This window comes from Dipodomys ordii, unplaced genomic scaffold (assembly GCF_000151885.1).
Source record: "Dipodomys ordii isolate 6190 unplaced genomic scaffold, Dord_2.0 Scaffold119, whole genome shotgun sequence".
Taxonomy (NCBI): Eukaryota; Metazoa; Chordata; class Mammalia; order Rodentia; family Heteromyidae; genus Dipodomys; species Dipodomys ordii.
Genome location: NW_012267335.1, coordinates 4313147 through 4327082, shown reverse-complemented (window position 1 = coordinate 4327082; position 13936 = coordinate 4313147). Strand labels below are relative to the sequence as shown.

The window sequence follows — 13936 nt, the reverse complement described above, 5'->3', positions numbered from 1 at the left end:
CTGCGCCCGCCACGCTGCGGAGCTGGGAAGCCCAGGCCGCCGGGAGACTTGGGTTCTACACCCAAGAGCTCAAAGGTCACCACCAGGTACCGCGGCGCCCCGCACCCCCGTTCCCGCGTCCTCTCCCGGGCCCCGCCTCCAGCTCCCCGCAGGCTGGGGAGATGGGGCGCGCGCGAGCCCCTGGATTTCCACCTCTGCTGTCGGAGGAGGGGCCTCTCCCTCCCGTGGGGGCAGGAAACCGGCGTCGAGGGTCGGCCAGGGCCGGGCGCGCCACGCGAGGGCCGGGCAGCCGTGCGGTTCCCGGGGCTCCGGGCGCGGCGCTCGCGGTGTGACGTCGCAGGTGTGTGCAGAGCTGCTCGCGTGGTTGGCAGGCGCTCGACAGATCCAGCCAGATGGGGAGAAAAAGCAAAGCAGCCAAGTGGCTGCCACGGGCTGGCCGCCTCCCAGGACGCACTGTAGGACTTCCCTTCTAAAGTGCAGCGCAGGGCCGCGTCCGGGCCGCGCGGGGACCCTCTGGGCTGGCTGGGTTTCTGGGTTAGGATCCAGGGACGGGACGGGTGGCCCGCTGGATGGAAAGCGTCAGCGTCCGCGCAGTGCACAGGCAAAGGTGAGCTCCTGGGGGTTGCTTCCAAAGCCACCTAGCAGCGCCCCGCCCTAGCTGCTGGCTCAGCCTGTAATCTAATCTGTCCGGGGGCCTGAGAGCTGAGGACCAAGCTGAGAGCCAGCTCAGGCTGCAGTCTCTGGAGATTTTATTATTATTTTTAAATCTCCAGTTAAGGAAGCAAAAAACTAGAAGTGGAGGGGTGGTTCAGGGGGTAGAGCACCCACCTTGAGAGAAAAAGCTACACGGCAGGCTCAGGCTCTGAGTTCAAGTCCCAGGACTGGCACACACACACACACACACACACACACACACACACACACACACACACACAAATAAATGAAGTGATGTAGGGAGGAGGTATAAAAGAAAGAACACCAAGATATTGATATTGAGAAGCTACAGCCATAGCCATTCTAGAGGTCTTAAGTAATGAAGCTGACGGTTCACTTCAAGGTAAGAAGCATCTCAACAATTGTTTTAATGGTGTTTGGTGTATGTTTTGTTTCTATTTCTCCTGTCCCCCGTCAGATGGGGAAGGAAGGGTTCTTTCTGCACTCTGACCTGCTTTTGCCACCCGGACGAGCCAGGGCCGGGTGTTGATTCCCAGGCTCAGAGCTTCTGACAGGTTGTAGTTTCTCCCATAAATTTGGGGTGTGTTCTCTGCACATTTGCCCTGGGCAATACAAACATCTGTTCTTGTTGAAGGTTTCCTGCTGCTTCCTCTGGGCTTGGGGAAAGGAATATATTGTTCCCACTCTACCTCTTGCTCCCTGCTGTGGCTCCCTTCCAGGGCCTGAGGGTGCTCTAACCTCGCTCAGACTGGCCTCCAGCATTAAATCCTCCTGTTTCTACCTCCCGAGTAGCTGGGATCACAGGCATGAATCACCACGCCCAGTAAAAATAATAGGATGTTTTAATTGCAGAAATTAATACAGTAAGTGTCAAAGCGCCATTACAAGACATGGAGTTTGCCAGTGAAATGAATACTTAGAAACTTAATCTGGAGGATGACCTCAATGTCACTGTGACCCAGAGTTTGGAAGCTAATCCTAGGAGGTTCTCTGTCTCAGGCTTGCTGACTCTGATGGATTTCAGAAAGGGAGCCAGAAATGCTGTGTGTGTGCGTGCGTGTGCGTGTGCACGTGTGTGTGTGTGTGTGTGTGTGTGTGTGTGACACTGTTACTTCAGTCTGCTTTTCAAATTGATCTCTGAACCAAAGAAGTTTTAACTTGTTTTTGCAACTTACAAGATTGTCTGGGTTTTTTGTTTCATTTCCCCTGATGTTTTTGTTAAATTGTATTTATTGTGTAACAACTACTGTTCTGAACTTTGGGTAATAAAAATACTGACAGTACTCTCTACAGATTCATAACTTGAACTTGAGCCATGATTCGCAGCCAACATATTTGAGTCTTCTTACTAAATACTGTTCTAAGTATGATTTTTTTTTTTTTTTGCCAGTCCTGGGGTTTGAAATCAGGGCCTGGGCTCTGTCCCTGAGCTTTTTCTTCCTGGCTTTTTGGTAGTTAATTGGAGATAAAAGTCTCACAGACCTGCTTGCCTGGGATAATTTTGAACCACAATCTTCACATCTCAGCCTCCGGAGTAGCTAGGATGATAAGTGTGAACTACTGGCACTGGGCACCGAGTATGATTTTTTTAAAGCCTCCTAATGAACTAACTCCCTTGGTGGGAAGCTTGCTTTATAGCTGAGTAAGTTTAGTATAGAATAGCTAAAGAACTTAGCACAGGCCGTGGGGCTGGGGCGGTAGAGCTCAGAGGACAGGTTTAAGAACACTGCTGCTTTTGTAGGATGGCACCATTCCCACAGAAAGACTTCCTACAAAGGAGTTAGGGGTGTGGCTCAGCAGTAGAACAATTACCCAGCATGCAAAAGGCCCTAGGTGTGATCCCCAGCACTCCCTGACCCCCCACTGCATAGTTCCTACCGTATGCCAGACACTCTTTTATTTTGGGGTCATGTTATAATGATAGACTGTATTGGCTGTACAATAAATGTTTGACTGGAAAGTCACAGATGGGCTATTCAGGAAGATGAAAGGGACCAGCTGGAGGGTGGAGGGCAAGACAGGGCAATCAGGAGTGAATTTGGTCAAAGTACGTTACATACATGTAGAAAAATGTCATAAGGAAACCTATTGCTTAAAATTTTTTTATTGATTTTGTAAAGATGATGTATAGGGTTACAGTCATGCAGGACAGGTAGTGAGCACATTTCTTTTTGGACAGTGTCACCCCTTCCCTCACTCTATCTTAATTTCCCCTTCTGTCCCCACCCACAGGTTGTATAGTTCATTTCCAACATAGCGTTCAGTGAGTACCACTGCTGCATCCGTTTACCTTGTCTCTCACCCTCCCGAAGACAGATAAATGAACAAACAAGACAAAAAGAAAGCACAAACAACAGTGGAGGAAATCCTCTTGTTTCCAATTCTTGGAGTTCATTTTGATCAATATAATTTTATATGATTAGAGGCACACGGGCATTGCATCTCTGTATTCCTTTTCTAAGAGTATTCCCTTTTAGTCTCACTGTGTGTGAATGCCTAAAATCCTGTATAATTTATCACGTCCCAGTGTACTTTCAATCCATCTTCCACACGGGAGAGAAAATATACACCATTTGTCTTGCTGAGCTTGGCTTACCTCACTTAACATGATTTGTTCTAGTCTATCCATTTCCCTGCAAATGACATAATCTTATTCTTGCTAATGGCTGTGTAAAATTCCTTGTGTATAGGTACCACATTTTTTTGGATCCACTCCTCTACTGTAGGGCATCTGGGCTGTTTCCACGACTCGGCTCTTGTGAATAGTGCAGCAGTGAACATGGATGTGCAAGTGTCTTTGCTGTCTCCTGGCTTATGACGTTCTGGGTAGATGCCCAAGGGCGGTTTGGCAGGGTCACAGAGAAGATCTATGTGTAGGTTTTAGAGGAACCTCCAGATTGCTGTCCAGAGTGGTTGTACCAGTTTACACTTTCACCAACAGTGCAGTAGGGTTCCCCCAATCTCACCAACATTTGTTGTTGTTTAGATTCACAGTGTTGGCCAATTTGACTGGGATAAAATGGGACCATTAGGTTTTATTACCTTTGAAAAGATAATAAAAGGATCTGTACAAAGGGGTTTCAATCTAACAGGTCAGTTCATGAGGGTGATGCGTTTCGATCAATGTCACCCCTCACTCTTCTCTCCTCAGTGGATAAAAAAAGAAATGGATGAATGCATACTGAAGTAATGATTGCATACATGAGGGAAGACTTAAAAATAAGCAAATGCTACTTCTCTAATTGACATTATATTTAAAGATATTCTTGCAATAAAAATGTTCATTTGAGTATATGGGTTTGGTTCCTTGGAGAAATAAAAATAAAAATAAAAATTTTATGTTCTCTGAATGAAAACATTTGTCTAATATGCATAAGTCTGCTGAAGGAGCTTGACAAATAGGCAAAATTGGATTGATCTATGTGTCTGTATCTATATATCTATATATCATCTATGCATCTATGTATCAATGTATCAGTGTATCATTGTATCTCTATCTATCTATCTATCTATCTATCTATCTATCTATCTATCTATCTATCTATGCAAATGGAAGTTTGGGATTCTTGGACAGGTTTGAACAGATTTCGCTATTACATCACAAGTTCAAGTAGTTAGCTATTTGGAACATCCTCTTTATCTCTTTCCAGACTGTATTGATTGGAGAATTAAGTAGCCAAGAAATCTCCACAGAGATTCTGAGTTCGAAATTGTTAGTGTTAACCATATTGTTCCAGTGGGAACATGAAAGTTACAGAGGAAACCCGAGCTACTTTTCACACGCCAATCTGTCATTTCCTTGCACGCCCTCACCCGTCTCTAGTCCCATGGCAAGCTCAACCTTAATGATCTCTTTTCAGATTTCATGATTTCTAGGAAAAGCCAGGTGGTTAGCATATTGAAAAGTAAAACACGTGCCTTTGCCATGTAGCAGCTACTGGCTACCATTTGGGATGATTTAATGCTATCTGTGTATTACTTGAGTTATATTAGAATTTTTGTTTTGTTTTGTCTGTTTTGGTGAGATAGGGTTTTACTCTAGATAGCCTATAGAGCTCAGGCTGGCTGTGAATTCATAATTTCCTGCTTTAGCTTCTCCAGTGCCGGGATTATAGATGTGTGTCTCTGCAGCCAGCTTGCTTGCTTGCTTGTTTGCTTGCTTGCTTGCTTGCTTCCTTCCTTCCTGCCTTCCTTCCGCCTTTCCTGCCTGCTGCCTGCCTTCTTTCCTTCCTTCTTTCTTTTCTTTTTTCCTTGAAATTGTTCAGTGCTGGAATCTGAAACAGGAGTAAGAGTTTCTTTGATCTCAGTTTAATTCAGCCATATCAACTTTGACACAGGGTTTTAGTTAGTATAGATCCCATAGAAATGGTACGTCTGAATTCAATACGTGGCTGTGCCCTTCCCATCTGTTCATGATTCTTCCAAGCCCTGACATCTGGGAAGACAAAATCAGAATGATACACAATATTCTGCCAAATGAAGGAACTGAAACTGAGAATGGGCCTCCAAGAAGAAGCTGTTGCAGTGGAAAGGCTGATGGGGTCGGGGGAGGAGCCAAAGGAATCCAGAAAGTTCCTAAATCCTTTTAACCCTGAATCATTCTTCTCTTTTATTGGAAGTTTCGTCATGTAACTGCAAATTAGAATTTGAGAAATGAAGTCTCTTGTGCATGCTATTAGCACAGATGTCTGAAATTTTCAATGTTTTGTTGTTGTGATTTGGGGGTTCAAACTCCTAGCCCGGGACATGAGCCACATTGCCCACTCATATAATTATTCTTTCATTATACATTTTCCTGCTAGTGATTTTATAATTTAGCTTTTCTGTATTTTTGTTTTCTTTATTTTTCTGTAACAAAAGGAGCTACATAACATTGAACTTCAGCTTTGCATTGATGGATTTTTATGGTTAAAATCATCTTATTATCATGAGTTTTCTGAGGATTTTGTTTGTTTGTTTATTTATTTTTGTTGGTTGTGGGGCTTGAACTCTGGGCTTGGGCGCTGTCCTTGGCCTCTTCAGCTCAAGGTGAGCGCTCTACCACTTGAGCCACAGCGCCACTTCTGGTTTTCTAGTGGTTTATTGGAAATAAGAGGCTCACGAACTTTCCTGCCCAGGCTGGCTTTGAACTGAGATCCTCAGATCTCAGCCTCCTTAGTAGCTAGGATGACAGGCATGAGCCACCGGCACCTGGCTACCAAGGACTTTATTTTAAAAGATATTCTTATTTATGTTACCTTAACATCATTATACCCTTAACCAAAATGACCCTTTAACTTTTGAGAAGTAATTATGAGGCATAAATACTAAAACTATATCAGTAATGGGTAGCATAGAAATAGACACACATGGTATTGTTGCCTTGATGAAAAGGTTATTTTTCTTTGGTCAGCTTTTCAAATGGGCCCTGTTGCTGGTACCCTGCAAGGTAGGGAACATTGCAAGGTTCTGAAGTGGGGAGAGATTTGTCTTTCTCTGGTGAAGCAGAGGATAATTATGAAAAGGAAGTGGGAAAGGAGAGCTTCCTAGGAGTCTGCTGGCCCAGGGCACCTCAAGTGTGGCGTTGATCAACAGGCAGTACATGTACACTCGGTTATTCTCAGAATCCTGTCCTCACGTCTCCTCAGAAAGTGGACAGCCCTGGGATGTGTGTTCTTTAGCTGGATGAGCTCTGGTCTAGGTCAGTCTTATTCCTCTGCTCTCCTTGGCTTTCTACTGTGTGTTCTGGGCTTACATCCAAGGGAGGAAGGGGCGGGAGCAGTAATGAACCTGAGTGCTATGGAGAACCAATGGACAGCCCCCTCCCTTCCTTCCTCCCTCGCTCCCTCCCTCTCTCTCTTTCCCTCTCTCCCTCTCTTCCCTCTCATACCGCTTTTCTTTTTTTATTTGGCTGTAGTGGGTTTGAACTCAGGGCTTTGGGCAAGCACTCTCCACTTGAGCCCCTCCGCCACCCCTTTTTGTTTTGCTTTTCTGATAGGATCTTGCACATTCTCCTGCGTTGGCTTCACACTACAATCCCCCTAACGATGTTTCTGCCATGGGTGGCACGCACCACTACACCTTGCTTATTGGCCCTGAATTTAAGCCTCAGGACTGGCACAAATAAAGAAGCAAGACCATGACTCTGATTTGCTGTTGCATGATCTGCCTTCTGCTTTTGGAGAGTTAAGAGGTTTTTCTGTGTACTTACTTTCCTTTAGCTGTTGGTATACTGTTTTGTTAGTTTTCAAGTTCAGATATCTTTTAAACCTTTGGGGTTTCCTTTGAATTTTAGTCAGGTGCATTGCATTAGATAAAAGGCATCTTTGAGAAAGCCCTTGAGATGGATTCTTCTTCACTCTGTATGCAATCAAGAACTTTGTGCAAGAAGCCCTTTCCGGCTTTCTTGAGCCCTGACTCCTGACAAGATCTTCAAGGCACCACTTTAAAACTTCCCAGGGCCTTAATGAAGTGTCTAGCAGAGACTCTTCTGATTTGATCTTTAACCTGAGAGCTCACTGGACCAGTAAACCCTGGATTTGATCTTTGCCCTAAGACCACTTCTTTGAGAGCTTCTTGCTGGCTGGATAAACAGGAATGAGAAAAATGGCTTATTTTCTAGCCTAGAAAATCTTGGGTTGGAAAATTTCCTCTCAATTCTGCTTGGACAATTGTAGTTATCTTTCTCTTCCTGCACTTAATGGGAGGTAGCTAAATGAAGCCAATTGTCCCTTTCAGAAGAACGTTTTCTTCCTCCCCTGTGATTTGGGCCCACACTGCTATCACATTGGTTGCTTGTACCTGGTAAGAGCTACCTGGCCTCTGCCCGCAGCAGCCACAGCCTGGTTGCCTGTCCACACTTCCCTGTGTCTCTGCTTGCCTTCAGTCTGCTCACAGCCTCGTCTCGTACTAGTTTTAGTATCACTTCTCAGTTGCTAGAATAAATTTCTGTCCTCCTTCCCCTCGCGCCCCCCCTGCCCCGCCCGCCACCACCAAACACGAGGAAAATAAAATCAACTATTTTATTTTCTCGTGGTTAGTTAGAATACTGAACACAACAGTGGTGGTTTTTATTGTCCTTAGTTCCTCAACCACAGAGGCTTTGCTGTACCCCCGTGGGTACCATGGTGTATCTCCGATGGCTCCACGCCTTAGGCTGCATAGTTGGGGCTTGAAGCTTTATGCACCTGCAGGAAAGTGAGCTCAAGGGTAATAGCTGAGATCTGATTTCTATGTCTGTCCTACGAGATGCTGGGCTATGGAGGTTGAGCTGAACGTGGAGCATCAGAGCCGCGTGTGACCGCTCATGCTTGCAATCACAGGTGCTTGACAGGTGCTGGGCTCAGGCAGGCAAAGCAGAGACTTCATCTAGAGCAAAACAGAACAATGAACTGGAGGGGGGAAGATGACCTTCGAGGTGTGGCACACGGCAGAGCCAGTGTGGGGCTCGGGCTCAGAATCCCAGCACCACATGGCCGCCGCTCACACGGCAGCTCTCCTGTCAGCCCCGGCGGTGGTGGACTGGAGACAAGGAGCTCTGTCAAGTGCACGGACGTACCGCTTGTGAGTTCACAAGTAAAGAGGCAGCGACTGGAGCTAGTGGTCAGGCTTTTTCCCCCAGAAGGCAAAAAGGTTTGTAACAGGAGACTGGGGGGGGTCCCCAGGTGCCACAAGGGAGCATCACTGAGCCAGCCACGTGGAGAGGCCTTGGAGAAAGAGCCAATCCTCAGCTTGTGTATTCTTGCCATACGCACTCGGCCTATTGTTCGGTGAAGGGATTCTATGGCTACCGCCTCCTTCAAGAGTCTCTCTTCCTTTATGAAGTTATCCTGGACTCCTCCATTGTTCCCTGTGAATACTGACCCACCCTTGGGTGCCAGCCCTGTCAGATGAGCGCTCGGCGGGCACCGTCTGGAATGGTTGACTGCGCTGCCTCCTCTCTCAGGAGCGTGGTGGTGGCGTTGGAAGGGCTAAGCTTGGGCAAACGCGGATGCCATCATGGACCGTGCCTCCTGGCAGCTTCTCTGTTCCTAGGAGATGTCACCATGTTACTTGTGTTGTCAGAACGCCGTCACTTGTTGCTGAAAGGTTAAGTTGAGGCTCTAAAGAAAGGAGTTTAACTAGACTCGGAACACACTCACCTGTGGTCACGTGGCTCTTGTGAATACTCCTTGTGTCCCAAGTCTCCCAACAGAGTCCCTGTCACCAGAGTCAAGAAGGAAACTTTGTATGAAGGGGATGCGTGTGACGGGCTACAGGTAGAGTGCTTGTGTAATTTATCACCAGGAGTGTGAACTTTCTTGGAGCTGAGAAAACAGACCAAAACAAAGCACAACCAGGGCTGTTTAGTATTTCATACTAATTTTATGACAGAGTGGATAATTTGGGGCTTGTAAGGCAAATGCTTCAATAAATCAGAGGAAATAGAACAAGGCACTTAGTTTTCTTAATCCTCTTGGCAGAGAGTTTTTGAAAAAGTGGTCTCAGGAGTCAGTACACAAATGATGAGAGACATTTATACAACTAGAAGCCTCATTGGTATATAATGTATTGATTGCCTCTTTTATAGAGAATTCGACAGATCAGATCTATAGCTGTGATATTTTTATGCCGTTTCAAAATTTTACACGATCCCAAATTCCTGATTTAAAAGTCTATATTCTATCTAAAAGTCTATATTCAAGTCTAAAGATTTGACTCTTGGAATGCTGGGTCTTGTTTCTTAGTGCTCATGAAAGACCTCTAAAACTTGAGCCATGATTCAGCTAATGCCCTAACTGACCTGCCATTAAGGTACTTACCTCACACAGCCTGACCTTTCTTAATCAAGCCACACTACTTTCAGCCACCGGAATTTATGAAGCCTGGCTACATACCAAGGGTTTTCCTCTAGAAAGGCCCTCAGTGGACCAGAAACTCTGCTCAGAAAGTAGCAGACATTTATTGATCATTTTTTGGAGTACACAGGCAAGGACTGTAAGGGATTTTTTTTTAAAGGAGCAAACATGAAACTCTCTGGGAATTTATTATCTAGTGGAACCATGAATGTTTGTATATAAAATTGAAGTCTCTGTATTGGTGGCATCTCTTGTATCTCCTGTGATGATGGCGTGTTCTTTAAATGCACCGTATGTCTTTAATAGCTGGCATCTGTCCTTATGGAAGGTACCAGTTTCACTCCGTACCTCTTCACTGTCTCTGATAATGCTTTATCTGTGATCAGTTCCATAAACCTCTGAGATTAGGTTGAGTATCTGTCATGTCAATAGGTGTTTCCATAGTTAATGTTTGCCAGCACCCACCGAGACAGGCACGTTAACGTAATTAACTCTTCCCAACTTAGGAAGTACTTTCTCCCATCTTTTAGATGAGGAAACTGCAATACCTGGAGTGAGGTGACTTGCCTCAAATCCCCAATGAGGGAGTGGTAGAGCTGTGGTCTTAGCAGTGGTTTCTCTCTGGAGCTTGCTTTCTTCAGGTAGAGGGTACAAGTTCACTGGTGGACCCTGCTAGGAGCCATTAATTAAAAGCATAAGGATGACATGAGAGGAGATAAAAATCAATATCTCAAATGAAAGCCATACAAAAGTAATGAACTAGTCACCCTTGTGAGAGAGTTCAGCAAGGTTGCCAGATGGAAGATAAACATTACCAGTGGTATTTTGCAGAACTAAATAAATTATTAGCTAGCAAAACACAGCAATAAAATAAACCACAAGGCATCATGCACAAAGCAATACGATTTACTTGAAGATTGTATAGATGGCACAGGCCCAGAAAACATTAGCATAATCTATGATGCAGAAAAAGTTAATATCCAGGTAGTAGAAGAATAAGAAGGAACGGAATCTTCTAAAGTTAAGCAGCTATAGCTATGAAAATGATTCTAGTAAACAGATCAATACAGTAATATGAAAAACACTTCCTCTAGTTCTGAGAGGTAGAGAGGATGTCAGTACAAAATTAAAGAAGCTACAGAAGACAGATCATAAAAAGAGCTTATTTTATGTTATATTATGGGCCAAACAATGCAAAAACACCAGTGTGAGAGCCGACTCTGGTTGTACAAGAGATTGTGAAACACCCATCTCCCTCTTCTCCAAGGCAAAAGGGAGTTGGGACAAAGAGAGTTGTTAAGAGCAGATGCCGGGGGGGATATTTACTCTGGACTGCTCTCATCCAGAGAGCAGTTACTTGGAAGCCAGTGGAGCGAAGCCAATCGCATTGCAATAACGCTTGCTACTGGTGGTGAGGTATAATAGTCAAATTGAAAATGCGAAATAAGAAGGAACTGAAAACCTACTGTAACTGCCCTTTCTAGGTAACCCATAGATTGGAGGTGCCAGCTCTGAGCCTGCTGCGTTCCTCCATGTTAGAGATGGGTTACACACGTTTTCAACGTAAGCTTAATATACAGGAGTGGCACTGTGTGCATGTTCTTTGTGCATCGATTCCTACGGGAAGATTAGAATCAGGATCCAAATGCATCGCTAAATGCCAATTTGACTTCTGTATTTAACTCTGTTCTCATCTGGGTTAAAATGTTTAAATGATTAAAATGAATCAATTAGAGAAACTTCATAGGGTGGTTAAATCTGGTGTTCCTGTTGATGAAAAAAACACAGATGAATTTATATATGCTGAAATAGTCCATCGTGACCTTTATAAATAGTCCTTGGACAAGAGTAGTTTTTATCTCTAATCTCTTTTAAAGATAAAGATAAGGCAAATGGGGTGCAGTGACATTAGATGCTTTGTTAAGATTATGGAACTTATTTAAAGACACAACCGAGACCAGGGCTCGAGCCATATTTATGTTAAGCATAGCAAAGCTCCAGGTTTTATCAGGGAGTGTTCACTCTTGGTGTTGCAGGAACTATGGTTTGGAAAGTTTTAACACTTTCATGATGAGTAGAATTGGGACTCTCTCACCAGGGACCAGACTCTCTTGATCGCCAGCCTTTGGGAGGCTGACACACACTCAATGTTTGTCAAACAATCTTGTTTTCAGTAAATTGTTTCTTTAATGGTGTACCCTTAGTTGTAAGCTGGGCGTGGTATGCACACCTGTAACCCAACTATGGGGAAGGTGGTGGTAGGAACGTGAGGTCCAAGGTTATCTCGAGGCAGAAGTACAAGACCCTCTCTACAGAGTAAACTAAGGCATACCAGGACTGGGGATGGGAGTAGGGCATGGCTCAAGTGGTAGAGCACTTGCCCAGCCAATGTGGAGTCCTGAGTTCAAACCCTTAACACTGCTCCAGAATTTAGAAGACAATGATGACCATCCCTTTGTGGGAACAGCTTGCGGATTGCTCCTTCAAGAAAAATGTCAGTCCACAGAGCAGGAGCAAAGGTCCTGCGAATAACGAGGTCTTCTATCATGGGAGTGACACTGTTCACTCGGTCTCAGATAAGTGTGTGGCGGTGGTGGAGGAGACAGCGCTGGCCTCGGGCTGCAGGGTGGACGTGCCACACTGTCCATCCGTGGAATGCCAGCAGCCACAGGCATCCATCGTTGCCCAGCCGTTCACCCCACCAACTGCCAAATAAACTTCATTAATAGAGACAGCTTGGCTCTTAGCAGTTTGCCAGGCACTACTGCCTTGCTGTATAAACTTTGACGTTTACTTGGCAGGCGCCAGCCAGCAGGCCCTGCTTTAAAAACAAGGCATTTGGGACCGCTGCGGCAAGCTTGCTGCCACTCTGTTGATTCACAGATCCAACGTTCAGTGCAAATCACATTCTCCGTCTTCCCGGGGAGTGGAGTGGGAGGGCCCGAGGTCCAATCAGCGTGGATTATGGAAGTTAGATGAGTGGCAGTCACACTAGAAATACTATCTGGAAACGGGATGGGCGCCAAGAGATTGCGTGGACTAAGGTGTTTAATAACAGAGCAACGTAGCCTTAGATTACTTTATTGGAACCTGTTGTTCCTAGGGATAGCGGTAATGACACTTCCTCTCTCTGTAAGGGACTGTTGAGAAGCCACAGACATGTTGGAATCCAGTTATTTGCCAGCAGGAGACAGGCGGTATCATTAAGCAGCCATTTCCACGGATGGAGTGCTATCAGCAGGTAATAGGGAGTGTGCATCATTGCACATTGTTATATGGTGTTTCCTGCGGTAACAGACAATGCTCATCTCCCCGTAGCAGCCCTGAGCCATCACAGAGATAGGTGTCATTATGGCTGCTATAAATCATGCTACATGTTTTAATAGTTAAACGATTACCTATCGTGCCAGCACCGGAAAAATTGTTTGGTCACGATCAGCTGATTTTTATGATGAAGAATATGAGTTAGATGGATCTTTTGCCAGGAATATCAGGTGAATTCCAAAGGAAAACAGTCATTTAAAACTTGGTGACCTTACAGTTTCGGGGGACTCATTTACCTTTCTCTGAAAGTGTTCCAAGTTCAGAAAGCCACCCAACAAAATAGCTTTTCATATACATTTTAATTTATGATCCATGTATAATCATTGCGAGTCTATGAAGATAGTGGGTACATGGAACAGAGCCCCAAACTGGCTACAGCTTAATTCACACCTAGCTAGTTTGTTGTTGCCAAGAGCTACAAGTTAACAAGATAGAGCCTGGCCGATGGAATGAAAGTGAGGGCTCTCTGTATTCTCGAAGGCATCTTTCCCTTCTCTCTCATTCATTTTATTTAGAATTAGTAGTTTATTCTTCTATCATTCTTTCTGCATTCTTGCTTCTACCATCATGGCTTTCATGTTTCCTGACAACTTGACTCAGTGTAACTACTTCTACAAGCTTCATCTTTTCTGCCCCAGCTTGTCTCTGCGAACCTGCCTTTCTGTGGCCAAGTTTGACCATTTTCTTGGTGAAAAGTAAACATTGAATCAAGGAACATGCATGTCTTCAAGATAGACTGCTCCAATCCAAGGTATTAAAAATCCTTCTTCCCAGCTGGAGTCAACACCATTACTAACCTGTGTTTCGTTCGCCCGACGTTTTTCATCTAGCAGGACTTTCCAGAAGAAGGAGTTAGTGTGAGCTTAGTCATTGCAAATTAGCACCTGCTAGTGCTCAACTAGACTGCAGGTGTGTGGATGGCCACTTTTTCTCATGCCAGCACAAATCTTCGTGAACATTCTTATTACTCTTTTGATGGTATGCTGGCAATGGATTAAGTAAGCTTGTTAAAAAGGAATTTGAAAAGCAGTCAACTGGAAAAACATATTTTTAAAGAGTAAAGGAAAACAATGGAATAAGAATTAGCCTTACGTCAGGGTAAAATCAGTTAATCTTTTCTG

The 13936-nt window shown here is 44.7% G+C and overlaps 1 protein-coding gene across 5 annotated transcripts in view; it reads left to right on the top strand.

Annotated features, from left to right (window-relative positions):
• The window catches only part of Il15 (interleukin 15), a 54294-nt gene that overhangs the window by 399 nt on the left and 39959 nt on the right, over nt 1-13936 (top strand). The window contains exon 1 of one of the 5 annotated variants that reach the window (XM_013029487.1): nt 489-607. The exons of 2 other annotated variants lie outside the window; for them this stretch is intronic. The gene's annotated coding sequence lies outside the window, so the exon portion shown is untranslated. Of the gene's footprint in view, nt 1-488; nt 608-944; nt 1058-12653; nt 12733-13936 lie in introns of those variants that run through there. 2 more of the 5 variants (XM_013029488.1, XM_013029489.1) reach the window with 2 other exon arrangements.